This window comes from Convolutriloba macropyga, chromosome 1, assembly GCF_964194025.1.
Source record: "Convolutriloba macropyga chromosome 1, txConMacr16.3, whole genome shotgun sequence".
Classification (NCBI taxonomy): Eukaryota; Metazoa; Xenacoelomorpha; order Acoela; family Convolutidae; genus Convolutriloba; species Convolutriloba macropyga.
This window is the reverse complement of record NC_134468.1, coordinates 45357430-45371939: the sequence shown is the minus strand read 5'-3', so window position 1 is coordinate 45371939 and position 14510 is coordinate 45357430. Positions and strand designations below refer to the sequence as shown.

Below are 14510 nucleotides of genomic sequence, written 5' to 3'. Positions count from 1 at the left end.
ATATTCAAAGAACAATGGGTAGGTCGATGAGTGCTGGTGAGTATGGAGATATCATGGTTCCCTTTGAACTAAACCAGCCGAACTTAACATGCTCGATCTTTTAGGTTGTATTTCAGGTTCAAAAAAAGGGAAAATTTTAAAAAGTGAACCACTCAAGTAAATTGTATGGATCAAAGATCCGAGAGAAAAAAGGATTGTCAGTTGATTGAAAACTTAGGATCCAAACAACTGCAAGAGCATATATATCATCTGTTTTATTGTTGACATACGAAAATTAATATACAAGAAATCCCTTAAAATGTAAAAAACTATATTTAGGTAAAAATTCCAACATTTCATTTAACTGAAAAAAGAAGCCAGTTCTTACAATTTTTCTAGATATCTTTTTCTACTCTAAAGCAAAATTTTGCGTGAATTGCGGTTGAAAGAGAGAAGTGTTGGCATGTCCAAGGGAAAGCAGAAACAAACGATGGATTTGTTCTTTTTTCGGGAGAAATTGAGACAATGTCTGTTTGAACAAACGCAGTATTCGCGTAGTTTTCCGAACAAAAAGTTTATTTACAACGCTAATAACCTTAATTTTGTTTTTTCCTGCCATTACAAACAAATTAGTCTTCTTATTTGATAAAAACCAACAAATGCAAACTGTTTTAACTGAACCCAGTTTTCATAGTTTGAGTAGATTTAAACTCAGTTTGAGTAGATTTAAACCCAGTTCACGTTAAACAATTTATTTTGGAGCTAACAATGCCTCAATATTGCCTCTACTACCTTGTTTCTCTAAGAGCATAAATATAATTTACCTACTATTTCGTAGGTAACATTTGTCATTATATTTGCTGCTGCTATTTGTTTTGTTTAGGTACATTACGGCATTTGACTTGCTTTGACATATTTAGCATCAAATTAAATCACAAAAAAGATAAGAATCTTTTGAATAAGTTACCTGACTAAGCTATAGACCACGAAATGACAATCGTGATATTAAATTGGCAGCAAAAGACTATTTGTCTTTTTCCTATTAATTTATAACCCTTGTGTTTTTTGGGGATGGGTTATAATCATTATGGGAGGAAGAACTGTGATAATTTTTAGTTTATCAGAAAATAAAAATTGTTTAAATATTGACAAATCTGGATCTTAAGGAAGAATACACATCACTAATTCTCCTTCTTTTAATTGTTGCAAGGGAAAAAGATTTAAACCAGCCAACACAAACATTTGAAAGCCTGCGGGTACAAAATAAAAACTATTTGGTAGCAAAACGCATTGATGTACATTGCCTACTGTACACACAACAAAAATTTTGATGAATTTTTGGACTACTTGGCTCTAAACATTGATATAGCATTTACTAAAAAAAGCCAATAATTCTAAGGGGTGATTATAAAAAATGATTTTAAATGAATCTACTTCTGCAAAAAAGAAATTGCAAACCGTTTAAAGACCGTACAATTTGAAACCATTTAATGTTGACAACCCCACGATAATCATATTCCTCAACAAAATGCTCATGGATAACCGAAAAGAATCTAAAGACATTGTTAGCTGCCATTTTTGAGTAATTGATCAGGAGTGGTCATTGGGCACAATTAATTATAATTTTAAATTTGTGATATTAATAGCATTATTTTAAAAATTATATTATTTTATTTTACTTTACCGAAATTTTTCAAAAACTATAACTTTATGAAAACATTAATTGATGAAAACAAATTTTGTGAAAAACTGACTATCTGAGTTGAATACGCTTATGTTTTATAGAGAATAATCCTTGCATGGACATGTTCAATCATCAATCATTAAAGCCCCGATCTGAGGCAGTTAAGCATAATATTATAATCCGTATTATCACTACGACAACAAATAGCCATAAACACTAATTATTCGCTGAAATACTTGACAACCCGGGTCGGGATTTTAGGTGAATTTTTGTAAGAATTTCAGTGAATGCGGTAAAAATAAATTTTTCACCGAATTTCACCGCATTTCAACGCGTTTATTACAATAATTCACCGCAAACTTCACCACATTCCTTACAAAAATTCACTGCACCGATTTTTGTGGCAAATTAATATAAGAAATGCAGTAAAAGCGGTGAATTTTTGTAAAAAATGCGTTGTTTGCGGTGAATGCGGTAATAATAAATGTTTCACCGCTTTTCACCGCATTTCTTACACAAATTCACCGCGAAATTCACCGTATTTCTTACAAAAGTTCACCGCAATTGCTTTTCAACGTTTACTCAATCGGATATAAATTCACAAGAAATATTAAAGAAGTAAAGGACAGTTGGCGCAGTGGAGTAAGCAGTTAAAGGCATAGGATGGCAGAGGTTCGAACAAAGGTAAGGAAAATATTTTTGTACCAAAACTGAGAACGCGGTGCAAATAAAGAATTCACCGCGATTCAACGCATTCACCGCAAAAAGATTTCAGAAATACGCGGTGAAATTTTTTCACTGCATTTCGTAAGAAAATTCGCCGCCAAACCTCGACCTGGGAACCACGGCAGCCCAAAACTGCGGAAGAATTTTCAAACAGTATTCCCTCAAAACTTAACAACGTTTAAAAAACTCACGTGCACATCTTAAAATGCCAAAAGTCTGCAGTGCCAGAAGTTAAAATGCCAGAAGTTGCTACTTAGCCAGAAGTTGGATTTCGTTGACCTTCGTCACTTTAAAACGTGCGCTTTTCGTGTTTTAATTTTAAAATAATTATAGTTATAAATAATAACAATAACACTGAATGCTCCGTAGTCGCAATTCTGAACGCCCAAAGCAGAAAACATTGTAAAAATTTCTCACAGAGCGCTCAAATAATCCGAACCAGGACTCCGGTAATTTTGACATTTTCTCATCGGTTTTTGCTATTCCCCGACCCTTTCCGACGTCTAGAAATTCCAAGTCTTCACAAAACCTGGATTATTACATGTAATAAGACAAGACTGGTACTTTTAATGATTTGGCAATAGGTCCACCCGGGTTGAATTTTTCCGCTCAAAATGACGTAAGAGTGGGGCTGCAATTGGAGGATTTTTTAGGAAAATGCAGCTCAAAACTCTTACATCTTTTTGGGCTGCATTGGGCTCCCAACGGGGGTAAAATGGTGTAAGATTGAGGGGGTAAGAGACAAAATAACTCCCCACTCTTACATCTTTTTGGTCTGTCAAGGGAATAAAACAATGTAAGAGTTCGGGGGTAATGGAGAAAATTCCCCCGACCTCATACATCGTTTTACCCCCATTGACAGACCAAAAAAATGTAAGAGTGGGGGGTTAATTTGTCTTTTACCCTCTCACTCTTACACCATTTTATCCCCCTTGGAAGCCCAATGCAACCCAAAAAGACGTAAGAGCTTTGAGCTGCATTTTCCTAAAAAATCCTCCCATTGCAGCCCAACTCTTACATCATTTTACCCCCCTTGGCAGCCCAACTCTTACATCATTTTACCCCCTCAATCTTACATTGTTTTAGCCCCCATACCTGAAGACTGCCAGTCTTGAACGCACAACCTCAGTACGCTCAGCTGCGTCGCCCTAATCTCCAGACCTTCAAAGGTCGTCTAACTCTTGACGGTCTATATATATGAAAAATACTTGTTAAAATTGCCCCCTCTCAACAAATTACCCCCTCACTCTTACATCATTTTCGCCCTCTCATTAAATTACCCCCCTCACTCTTTCACCGTTTTACCCCCTTGGCAGCCCAACTCTTACATCGTTTTACCCCCTCTGAACAAATTACCCGCTCACTGTTACACCATTTTACACATTGCAGCGCACTCTTACATGGCAATTTCAGTCAAGGGGTTATTCCTGAAAAGTCCTCGCATTGCAGCCCATTGCAGCCCACTCTTACACGGCAATTTCAGTCAGGGGGTAATTCCTCAAAAGTCCTCCCATTGCAGCCCAACTCTTACATCATTTTACCCCCTCTGAACAAATTACCACCACACTCTTACATCAATTTACCCCCATAGACAAATTACCCCCCACTCTTACAACAAAATGGGAGGATTTTAGGGAGGACATTCGACCCGGGCCGGTAATTAAGTGCCCAGGTTCACATCCTGTAAGAAACAGGTACAATACTATTAAAGATCGGAGAGTTTAAATCCCAGTGGATATGTAGAGCATTAATTTTACTTCTCACAGTTTGACCCAGTTTTGCTTTTAGTTTTTGTTCTGTCACATATTAGTTACGTCAGATTTCAGAAATTTTACATCGCTAAGATTTTTATCCCCGGCCAAAATATCAATATAGATTCCGACGATCTCTTTTACCACACGATTTTATTTATTTGTTTTTGTTTGCTTTCGCGCATTCGAATTCTGAGTTTTTTGTTTTTGATAGTTCATGAACGATAGGTTAAGTCTGCTGCCTTCTAGTATCGTTTTAAGCATTTGACATGAAAGCAGAACATAAAAGAGGTCATTTCTGTCAAATATTTATCTTTGGTCATTGGTCTCGCCATTGCGTTTTGGTTTCAAACATTCCTAGAGCGGCTTTTAGAGCGGCATTTGTGAAAGGTCTGTGACTTTTCTATTATTTTCAGTTCTATAGTTTTTTTAATTTTTTTTCAATCGTTCATTTGGGTGCCGAAATTAAGGAATGAATTCAGTGTGTTTGGGGGGATTATTGAGTGGCGGGGAGAAGAAAGATGTAGACATTTTTTAAATGTTCCTCTTTGCTTAAATTATGATTGAAAACTGAAAAAAAAACACATTTTAATAGCTCAGAAGCCAAAAAATATTTTAAAACATGACATTTTTAAGAAATCAAACAAATACCTCACCTATAATTTTGATGTTGGTGGAGTTAATTGACACATAGCTGTAACTTCAAAGCACACTCGAGTTCCTCAGATAATTGTTATCAGTCAAATAAGCCACATAAATGGCGCGTTATTTACATCTAATTTTCTTCGAATTTTACCGTCATTTAATTTGTCGTCAATTTAATTTGTAGGATGACATCAATTTATTAAAGGACAACACTATTCTGAGCATTTGGATATACCTCGGTTTAGACCTGAAAAATTGTTTTACTCGGAATGTAAAACCGGAACACCAGTTTCAATCAAATCGAATCAATTTCATGTTAAGTGTAGACATTAAACAAAACAAACAGAAACCATAGAACAAAACAAATTTAAATGGAGGTCAAAAAACGCTGATAAAAGGTAATGAAAAGCTCTTGGCATAACGAAAGCCATGATTAAATTGATGATTAAACATCTGGCTCAAGTCAAGTTCGGTGACGTAATAGTGGGTGGACCCATTAAGAGTCAAACTGGTTCGATTTTTCAGTCATTACCAAAATGTTTCAACTGAAGATTAATAAATCGCTAATAAAATGTCTTCACTTGAATAAAAAGAAATCTTGGCCTTTATTTCACACCTGAAAAAAGACCGCTCAGCTTTTCCCTTTGATCTTATGATTGTATTTATTGATAAATATTGGCTGTTTTCTTTGTAACAATATATTACAAATAGAATTGTTTTTGGTTTAAAGTTATTGGTAAATTTGATAAACAATGATTTCGAAACCTCTCGTAGTTTTCAACTGTTTATCAAATAATTTTAAGGGACAGTGCCTTCAAGGATCGATCAAAAATTTGCAAATAAAAAATAAAAAGATGGGCGTTGCAGTAATAGCTTGTTTTTAATTATAATAAAGACATTTGAACAAAACTTAATCAGAAATATAATGTTGCTATTTGTTGCTTTTATTCAGTTGTATCAGTTAATTCATTAACTGTTAACTATATATAGAACAGATTAGGTGAGCAATGCTCGCTTTTATGAGCAACTGAGAGTTAGTTTATAAAGGATTAAAAAATCGTTTGGTTGCTACGAATCCGATATCTTATATAATCTTTGCCCTAAAAGGGTTACAAGTAATGCGCTGACGAATGTTATTTGAATGAATAGGGGTTGAACAGAATTTATTTTCTGAAAAAGTTATGAAAAATATCAATTCAGCCAATATCTAAAAGACTAATGCCGTTCATTTGGACATTTTTAGATATAAAAGGACAAAAACGTAAAATTCAATTATTAGGCAACACTGAAAAATTGTAGATTGGAAGTGAAGTAAGTCAATAACTAACAGATTGCTATGTTACTGACAATTTCAAGAACCACTGGATTGCTCTTGAGCCAGAATTCTGGACCTTTTCAAGGTGTGTGCGTCAACAGGGGCTTGAGGGGGTTGGGGAGGAGGAAGATGGGTGCATAATCTCTGTGAATTACTTCTCATCGTGTTCATTATGTGCACTGTTAAAAGAGCAGATTATCCGTCTAAATCCCCCAGGTCACTAGTTCAGTTTCCACTCTTCCCTCGCTCCAGTATTGTTCCAGGCATCTTTGGATGTCTTGGGGTGCCTCTAGATTAGCCTTATTATACCCGGCCCAGGGCCAAAAAAAACTGTCTGATGGAAAATAAAAAGTAACTATCCTTTATCAGTTAAGATTTTCACAGCATTTAACCTTTGCTCAACTTTTGAAAAAAATAGAGTTCAGATACATTCAATGTTCTGGTAAAAAAAAATCAGGCAAGTTTAGGCAGCTGAAAATTACATAACACAATTCTGAACTTATCATGGCAGAAAAGACTGAATCAATGAGTAAATGAAATCATCGACAACTTCCAAGTGTTAAAAGAGATTTGCAGCCCAAATATGGCACTTTTAAAACTAATTCGAAATCGCTGCTAAGAGCAGCAATTGAGGCCAAATATTTTCGACTTCTTCCTGTGAGCTGAGCAAACCAGGAGTTGATTTCACGAGCGAATTGAAACATTTTGACACAGTAACCTTCAAATGCTTCCATTCTTAAATGAAGAAATTCGCCCTCCCTATCAGTAGCACCCACCCGTAATGATTGACAACCTAGGACAAAAGAAGTTTTATACAAATTTTGTTTAGATGTACATCAAAAAACTGAAAGGAAGAAACGATTTGTTCAAAAAGCTACCAAAAACAATTACTAGAAGGAAGCCGAAATCCAGGAGGCTCCTCCTCATGGGCTGAAAAAGCACCTGACGCCACCCCTAATAATGTTACGGCATCAAAAGCAAAAGTCTCTTTTGCTGAATAAAAAAAAAGAATGTTTGCAGCGACCGAAAACAAAAATCAGCAGGTCAATGTTGTTTTTATTAGTAGCATTATTTCATAATTAGAAAACAGTGCAACTGTGCCTAGCGAATGAGGTCTTCACGCATATAGAGCATCAGCTACAAAACAAAAAAAAATATATGATCAGGAAAAAATACGAAAAAACATTGATTTTACAGGATGGCACAAACAATATTCTCAAAAAATTGATAAAGTTGATCCCGATAAGATTGTTATTTGCGAAGTGCCTCCGCTAAAATACGGACCTGAAAAACTAAGAAAAACCTAGTCAATTGACAAGTTTAGTAGTTAATTGTCGAACAAATACATTAACCTCGTTTCAGGTTATTTAGTAATCATTCAATTATACGAACTCATTCGCAATGTACCAAGGACGAATAACATGCGTGTACACTAAAACCACATATATTACACTATGTTCAGCTAAACTATCTTAAAAGCGTAAAAGCATACCTTACTTAAAAATATATATCGCTAAAACACCTTCTGAACGCATCGAAAGGAGCAGTAAACGACATGTCATCTCTTTTTTCATTCCAATTTGTTCATGTGCCACCAAAAAGCACTTGGCACTATTCATCAAACTTTTATGACAGTAATTACTATCAACATCGGTCTACAAAGACTCAAAAACCTTATTAATTTTTGGTTTCAACTTCGATTTCATTGTCAGATCAAATTTTTGTTAAAATTGTTTGTAATCAAATCATAAATAAGAGTCATGAGAAAACAAAAATCAATATTGGAAAGCGTTTCAAGACCATACGATTTATTACTATTTAATGTTGACAACCCCAGGAGAATCATGCACCACAATAAGACGCTCATGGATAAACATTAAACATCTGAAGAAATTATTAGTTGTCAATTTGACTCACAGATCGGGAGCAATCTTTTGGCACTATTAATTGCTGCCCAATCTGTATTGGATCAAAAGGACAATCAAATATTTTGTGGAGAAAAAGAACTATGATAGATTTAAATTTTGGAATGAGACAGAGCGCTCAGACCGGCATGAGTTTTACTCACTTGAAGATGCCGAGAGAAAAAAGAGTTTAAGAGCTTAAAAGAACACTATCATGTGCTATACAGGTACATGCTTGGTTACAAATAATTTTGTTGCGCAATGACACCCCTTTAATTCTTTAGGTTAAAGTTTGTCATCACAAAAACTAGAGAAAAGAATCAACTGTGAGAACCTCTGGACTGAGTGTGACTTCATTAATTTTGGAAGAAAAAACTCACTAAGCTCAAAGTTTCATAAAGATTTCTGCTCTTTTCAAGAACAGCTTAATGAAACATCTGAATTGGAGCACTATTATTGAAATTAATAATTGAAATTAGAAATTAAAGTATCATAGCCTTAACAATTGAAATCTTGAAGAATGCATTCAGTGAAACTGTAACAGACAGTAAAAAATGGCAAATCTCTTGAACTACGAATTTAGCAAATTAGGCGGCCTTTCTCAACATCTTCTTTCTCCAATGCAAAATTTCGCTCATGTTAAAAAAAATTTTCCTTTTCATAACAAACATGAGTTTTTACACGGCCTAATAAATCTTAACCTTTTCAATTTTTCGAGAACGGCACCATTGCCAGACTGGGCTTTTACTGACTCTGCGGCGGTTCTAACGAGACACTCACTGAACTATTTCATGCATACTATAGGCAGGGAAAACTTCCCTGGAAATGAGTTTACCCAATGTAATTTCCCTGTAAAAAACAGTAAAGCGGATTTTTAACCTAATTGTAGAATTATTTCTATAATACCTGCTTTCTCAAAAAAATTAAAATCTATTCAAAGCGCAGATAAACGACTATTTGCATGCAAAAAATTGTTAATTAACAGACAATTTTGTACATAAAAAAGCATTGTACATCATACGAATAAATCAGCCAATTAGAAAAAAATGAATGAGAACCAATTAACCATCCATTGGTGCACTTCTTGATCTCACTAAATTTTCGGACTCAATGAAAGATCCTATGCTGAAAATGAAATGTTTTTGGAAACAATAATTCATCGCAATAATTTTTCAAACGGTAGGATGCAATGAGTTAATGTGAATGAAAAAGTTGAGTTTCTATACAAAAACATCACGGGGACACCCGTGGTACAGTTCTTGTTCCGCTCTTTTTAAATCTCTATGTAATTGATTAGGAACTAAAAATTTGCGAAACCAATAATTACGCTGACGATACTGTTTCTTCAAAATCCCATCGCAACATTGACAACTGCAAAAAGTCACATGAATTCTCATTGGCACCTAACTAAGTTTTCACAAAACCGAAATCTGTCTGTATCTGCCAAAAATCATCAGCGGAAGTCAATATCAATTTAAAAACAAAAAGATGAAAAGAGAACAGAAGTGGAATATCAATGTGCAGTATCAACAGATAATGAATTCAGCAGATAATCTGAAGTTAAGAGTCTTCTCTTAAAAACGGCCCTCAGTATTAAATGTTCATACAACTTGAGAGATTGCCTACCAAAAGCTACTTTTTGTTATGGTCGATTCACTATTGAGCATCCATTTACAATATCCGGCAGTACTGTCGAGAAACATTTTTAACAACCTAACGGTTACCTTAGGAAAACGATTGAACTGGGCACCAAACCTGTTTATCATTTCTCAAAAACATTGTAAATTGGAGACAACCACAAGGGTTCAGCTCCAGGAGCTGAAGTTACTTGCTTACACCCTAGCCCACTACAGATCAACCTGATATGTCTTTCTCTTAACGACTAATCAAGAACCAGCATTCAATATATCCCGCCATCTACTTTCGACTGTTATAAACATCAGAAATCTGTGAAAATTTTTCACAAAACAATTAGTAGTAGCAAATACTACGACAATGGTTTAATCCGGAGAGTTCTTGAAATTTTTAACAATTTACCAGAAAACTTTTCTCCTACTCAAACAATTGCGCGACTGACTTTCAGAAGAAATCTCAAAGACTTTTTTTTGAACAGTTTTTCTTATCAATTTTGAAATTCATAGTATTGGTAAGCTTTCATGGCGCGACTTCAAGTTTTGATGATTTCCTGAACGCAATATTAAAATAATTAAGTTTTGATTTTGTTTCCTCTTTAAATTAAATTTAAATTGTCTCTTGCCATAATTATTGTGAACGTGCAATATTTCGTCCCCAATTAATAGTTTTGTGTAAATTGCTCATCTAATATAATGAAAATAAAATACATTGCCAGGAGTTTTACACAAGAATTTAAATACCACAGGTAATTCGGTGTTTCTTTCGTTAAAGTAAAATTGTGATAAAGTTGACAACGGTAGAACTGGGGACCAGGCAATTTTTTCTCTTGCTAGTTGCACAAATTGCTCGTGATTCTATGACTTCTTAATCATTCTCATAATTCTTTCAGATTTTACTGTTGAGGACTGATGAGAACATTTATTGTCCATATGGTACAAACGAATCTGCTGTCTTTGAGTGTTACGGCATCTGAGAGCCAAGGCTGGGCATAAGTGGCAATGTCACCTTGAAATGAAAAATTTAAAATAATCCGCTTCCTTGCTTTCAAATTTGCTGAATTTGACAGTATATCACAATTCCATATTTTTAAAATGATCTTTCAATATATCACTCCGCAACAAAATCTTTGTTTTTCTTTATTCTCATCAAGTTAACAATTACTTTTCAAACTTCCCATGGAATTTATCATGCTAGCAGTATTTTTTTGTATTCCTCACTCATTGAGCGCAAGAATGATAATAAAATTCTGATTGGCTGTCTCTTCTCATTGGGTGACAACATTCAACAACAAATATGAAAAGGCAGAAGAAATCTTAGTGCAAGAATGATCGTCTCAATCAAAGCACCTATAATCCTGCTATGTTGCAGAATCACATTGTGACGGAGATTGACTGTTGCCTGCTGAATGATAGCAGACGTCCTGGGGGTTGAAAATTTTGGTATCCAATAATAAAATAAAAATAGCTATCAAGAGAACTATCAGAGAAAACCTGCCAAAAGACTCCAGTGATGGAGAAAAATGAATGCCAAATTCAGTTTATTATTTAGCATATTGATATTTTTCCATCCTCAATTGTGTACAAAACACAACTGCACGTTATCACCGATTTTGATACGAGAGATTGGCTTACAGATGAGAAGCGACAATCATGTCCAAGGCTTCATTCGGACCCGAGATCCTTCAGACCCGGCGTCACGTCTACAGCCCATGTGCCGGTGTTTAAGGAGAGAAAAGAAGAACCGGAATAACCGGTGAGCTAGACTACAAATCATTGCGAACATTGTTTTCATAACCAAAAACAACACATCTAATTTTGCTATCAACTTAATAAAGAGACGAAAATGATTGTCTGGTCTAACTTCAAATGAAAGTGTTTCCTGAGTTTCAGCCGCACATAATTGATCATCGATTAACCCTTCGGTTTTAAATATACATCCAATGATAGATAGAATACTTAATCCCGAATTCACTCCTTGAGTATGATGAATCAATGCTGATATAATATTAGTGAGGGTCTCAGCCACTGACTGCGTCAATATAGTCCGAAGTTCGATTCGCGGAGGCTGAAAAAACAATGTCCATACTAGTCCAAAGGCTCGATTCAAATTCCTCGTGCAACTTTTTTTCCGCGGCCTTAATGCTTATTTTAATCTATAGTAAAATCGAGCTATCCGCTTAAGTTTTTGATAAAACCGGTCAAATAGACGGTTTGAAATCCACGTTAAAACAACATCTCTGATCTTTGAAGAATTATTTGCTGTAGTTTACTAAAAACCACATCATTTCCATTCATTTTTTTCCATTTGTTGGTCCAGAACATTGGTGTGAATTATTTTTCCACAAATCTTTACACTGTGTGTATGTGCAGTTTGAACAAGTTGAAAGTAATCCAAAATGGCGGCGGCGGTTTCGGTAACATTATTTATGTGGTGGTGGCTTTTCTAAAAAGAGAATAAGCGCATAACGCATGCCAACTTGTGCCAAAGGGAACTTCAAACAATGTCCGCTTCTCAAAGGATATAAGAAGAAGAAAGAAATGCTAAGCATTGTAAGCTCAACAGCAGCTAGCAATATTCTTTAGTATCTGTTAGATTAGTTCTGGATAGAAAATGTGTTCTGCTTTCTACTGTCCCATTCTCAAAGCGGCCATAAACAGAAAGATTGAGAGAATCGCAATCAAAATGTCATTCACATCCACAATTCGTTTGATCACGAATGTTCTAATGAAACATCAAATCGAACAAATAGGACAGTTTGATGATAACGAAAAAGGTTGAAAAATGTTCACCAAAAAAGATGGTTAAACAATCAGAGCCGCATAAAAGAGCGATTCTTTGCCAAAAAACATGATAAAAGACATTCATACACCCATACATACACACACACACACACTCACACACACACACACACACACATATATATATATATATATATATATATATATAAATATATAAATATAAATATAAATATATATATATATATATATATATATATATATATACATATAAATATATATATTTATATATATATATATATATATATATATGTATGTATATATATATATATATATATATATATATATATATATGTATGTATGTATAAATATATATATATATATATATATATATATATATATTTATATATATATATATATATATATATATATATTTGAATATGTATATTTGGTAATATTATTTGGTGTGTGTGTGTGTGTTTGTTTGTTTGTTTGTTTGTTTTGTCTATTTTTATATATATATATATATATATATATATATGGTGTGTGTGTTGTGTGTTTGTGTGGGTGTGTTTTTGGATGTTTGCGTCGCGTGTGTGTATGTATGTGTGTGAGTTATGTGTGTGTTTGTGTGTGTTTGAGTGTTTGTCTGATGTGTGATGTGTATGTATGCATATGTGTGTTGTTGTGTGTGTGGTGTGTGTGGATGCATATGTGTGTGTGTATGTGTTGTTTGTGTGTGTGTGTTTGAGGGTTTGTGTGCTGTGTGTGCAAGTGTGTGTGTATGGTGTCGAGGTATTCCTTATAAACTCTTTTTAATTTGCACCAAAAATAAAGAATTTAGGAACCATAAACAGTCTTGGAGAATGCGAAAAACTAAGTTGCAACAGGTACAATTTTTCAGTTGCAAAATGCATTGAGTAATTTTAGAGACGAAATTAGAACTCAGAATTGTATGGCATCCGTCTCAAATAGCTGACAAAGATCAGTCAATAAGTTTGGGATGCATACTTCATAGCTCAGATTCGCCGGTCATTATAAAGGCAAATGTGACAACAATGTTGTCGGCTGAAACTGATGCCTGTAACAAAGACGGAATTGGTGTTAGCAATGGGTGGCAATTGAGGTCAAGGTTGTTCAACCATCACCTGGGTGCTGATGAAATAGGGAGCTCAAGCAATCTCATGAATGATGTTGGTAACGAGAGAGCAGTCGTCGGGTGCTCCACGTAGAGGATGCAGCACAAATTGGACAAATTTATAAGATTCTCGGGCTGCTCTATCAGACAGCCCAGGTGGGGTACGCGGTTAACACCTACGGTTCAAATGGTGCAAACGAATTAGTGGTCTCTGAATGTGTTATTTTTGTGTCCGGTCACGCTAGGGCCATCACACATGTCATTCTTGTATCAACAACGATTATTCTAGCAACCAATCTTTTCATTACCTACAGGCGAGCAGATAGCTTAAGCACTGCAGGCGCTATAAACTTAATTTTGCGTCAAAAAAGTGTCTAAGGTGCCGGTAGTGGGGATGTCAAAACAGAAACGAAAGAAATTGCTACTCAGACAAAGGTTACGCCTTTATTGAAATTGCTGTCATTATTTAAGACAAGACACAAACCATTACGTGACAATGGACAAATTTTAACGACGTCTCTATCATTGCCGAAGGCAACACACAGCCCAATACCAGCCAGATTTCATGTAAAGTTTAAAAGTCGTGCAATTTTAAAACAGTTACTGTTTTCTGTACAAGAGCTTCCAAACAATTTACACCACATGAGATTATTAAAAACCTAAGGGTTTGAAAGACAAAAAATGTCGAGGAAACTTAGAAAAAAATTTAGCAACTCGATGTCTATCAAAAGAGAGATTTTTGGACATCAATTCTTGTTGCATAATACATTGCTTTATTAAAACTTATAATTTGAAAATATTTACGATAAACAACTGCAGCCAAAGAACATAAAGATGATTGCAACAAATAAGAGGCACGTTCTGCAAACCAAACAACATTATTCAAAAGGATATTATCAGATTTATTATACAAAGTCCTAGACTGTTTCAGACATGAGTACTTAAATTTAGAGCATCCATTATGAAGCATTTCAGGCATGTAATTGTTTTATTCATTA

The 14510-nt window shown here is 34.7% G+C and overlaps 1 protein-coding gene across 2 annotated transcripts in view; it reads right to left on the bottom strand.

The window, feature by feature from the left end:
• LOC142339495 (uncharacterized) overlaps positions 1-14510 on the bottom strand; it is a 67960-nt gene that overhangs the window by 27907 nt on the left and 25543 nt on the right. The window contains exon 1 of one of the 2 annotated variants that reach the window (XM_075389589.1): positions 4797-5081. The exons of the other annotated variant lie outside the window; for it this stretch is intronic. The gene's annotated coding sequence lies outside the window, so the exon portion shown is untranslated. Of the gene's footprint in view, positions 1-4796; positions 5082-14510 lie in introns of those variants that run through there. 2 annotated transcript variants of the gene reach the window in all.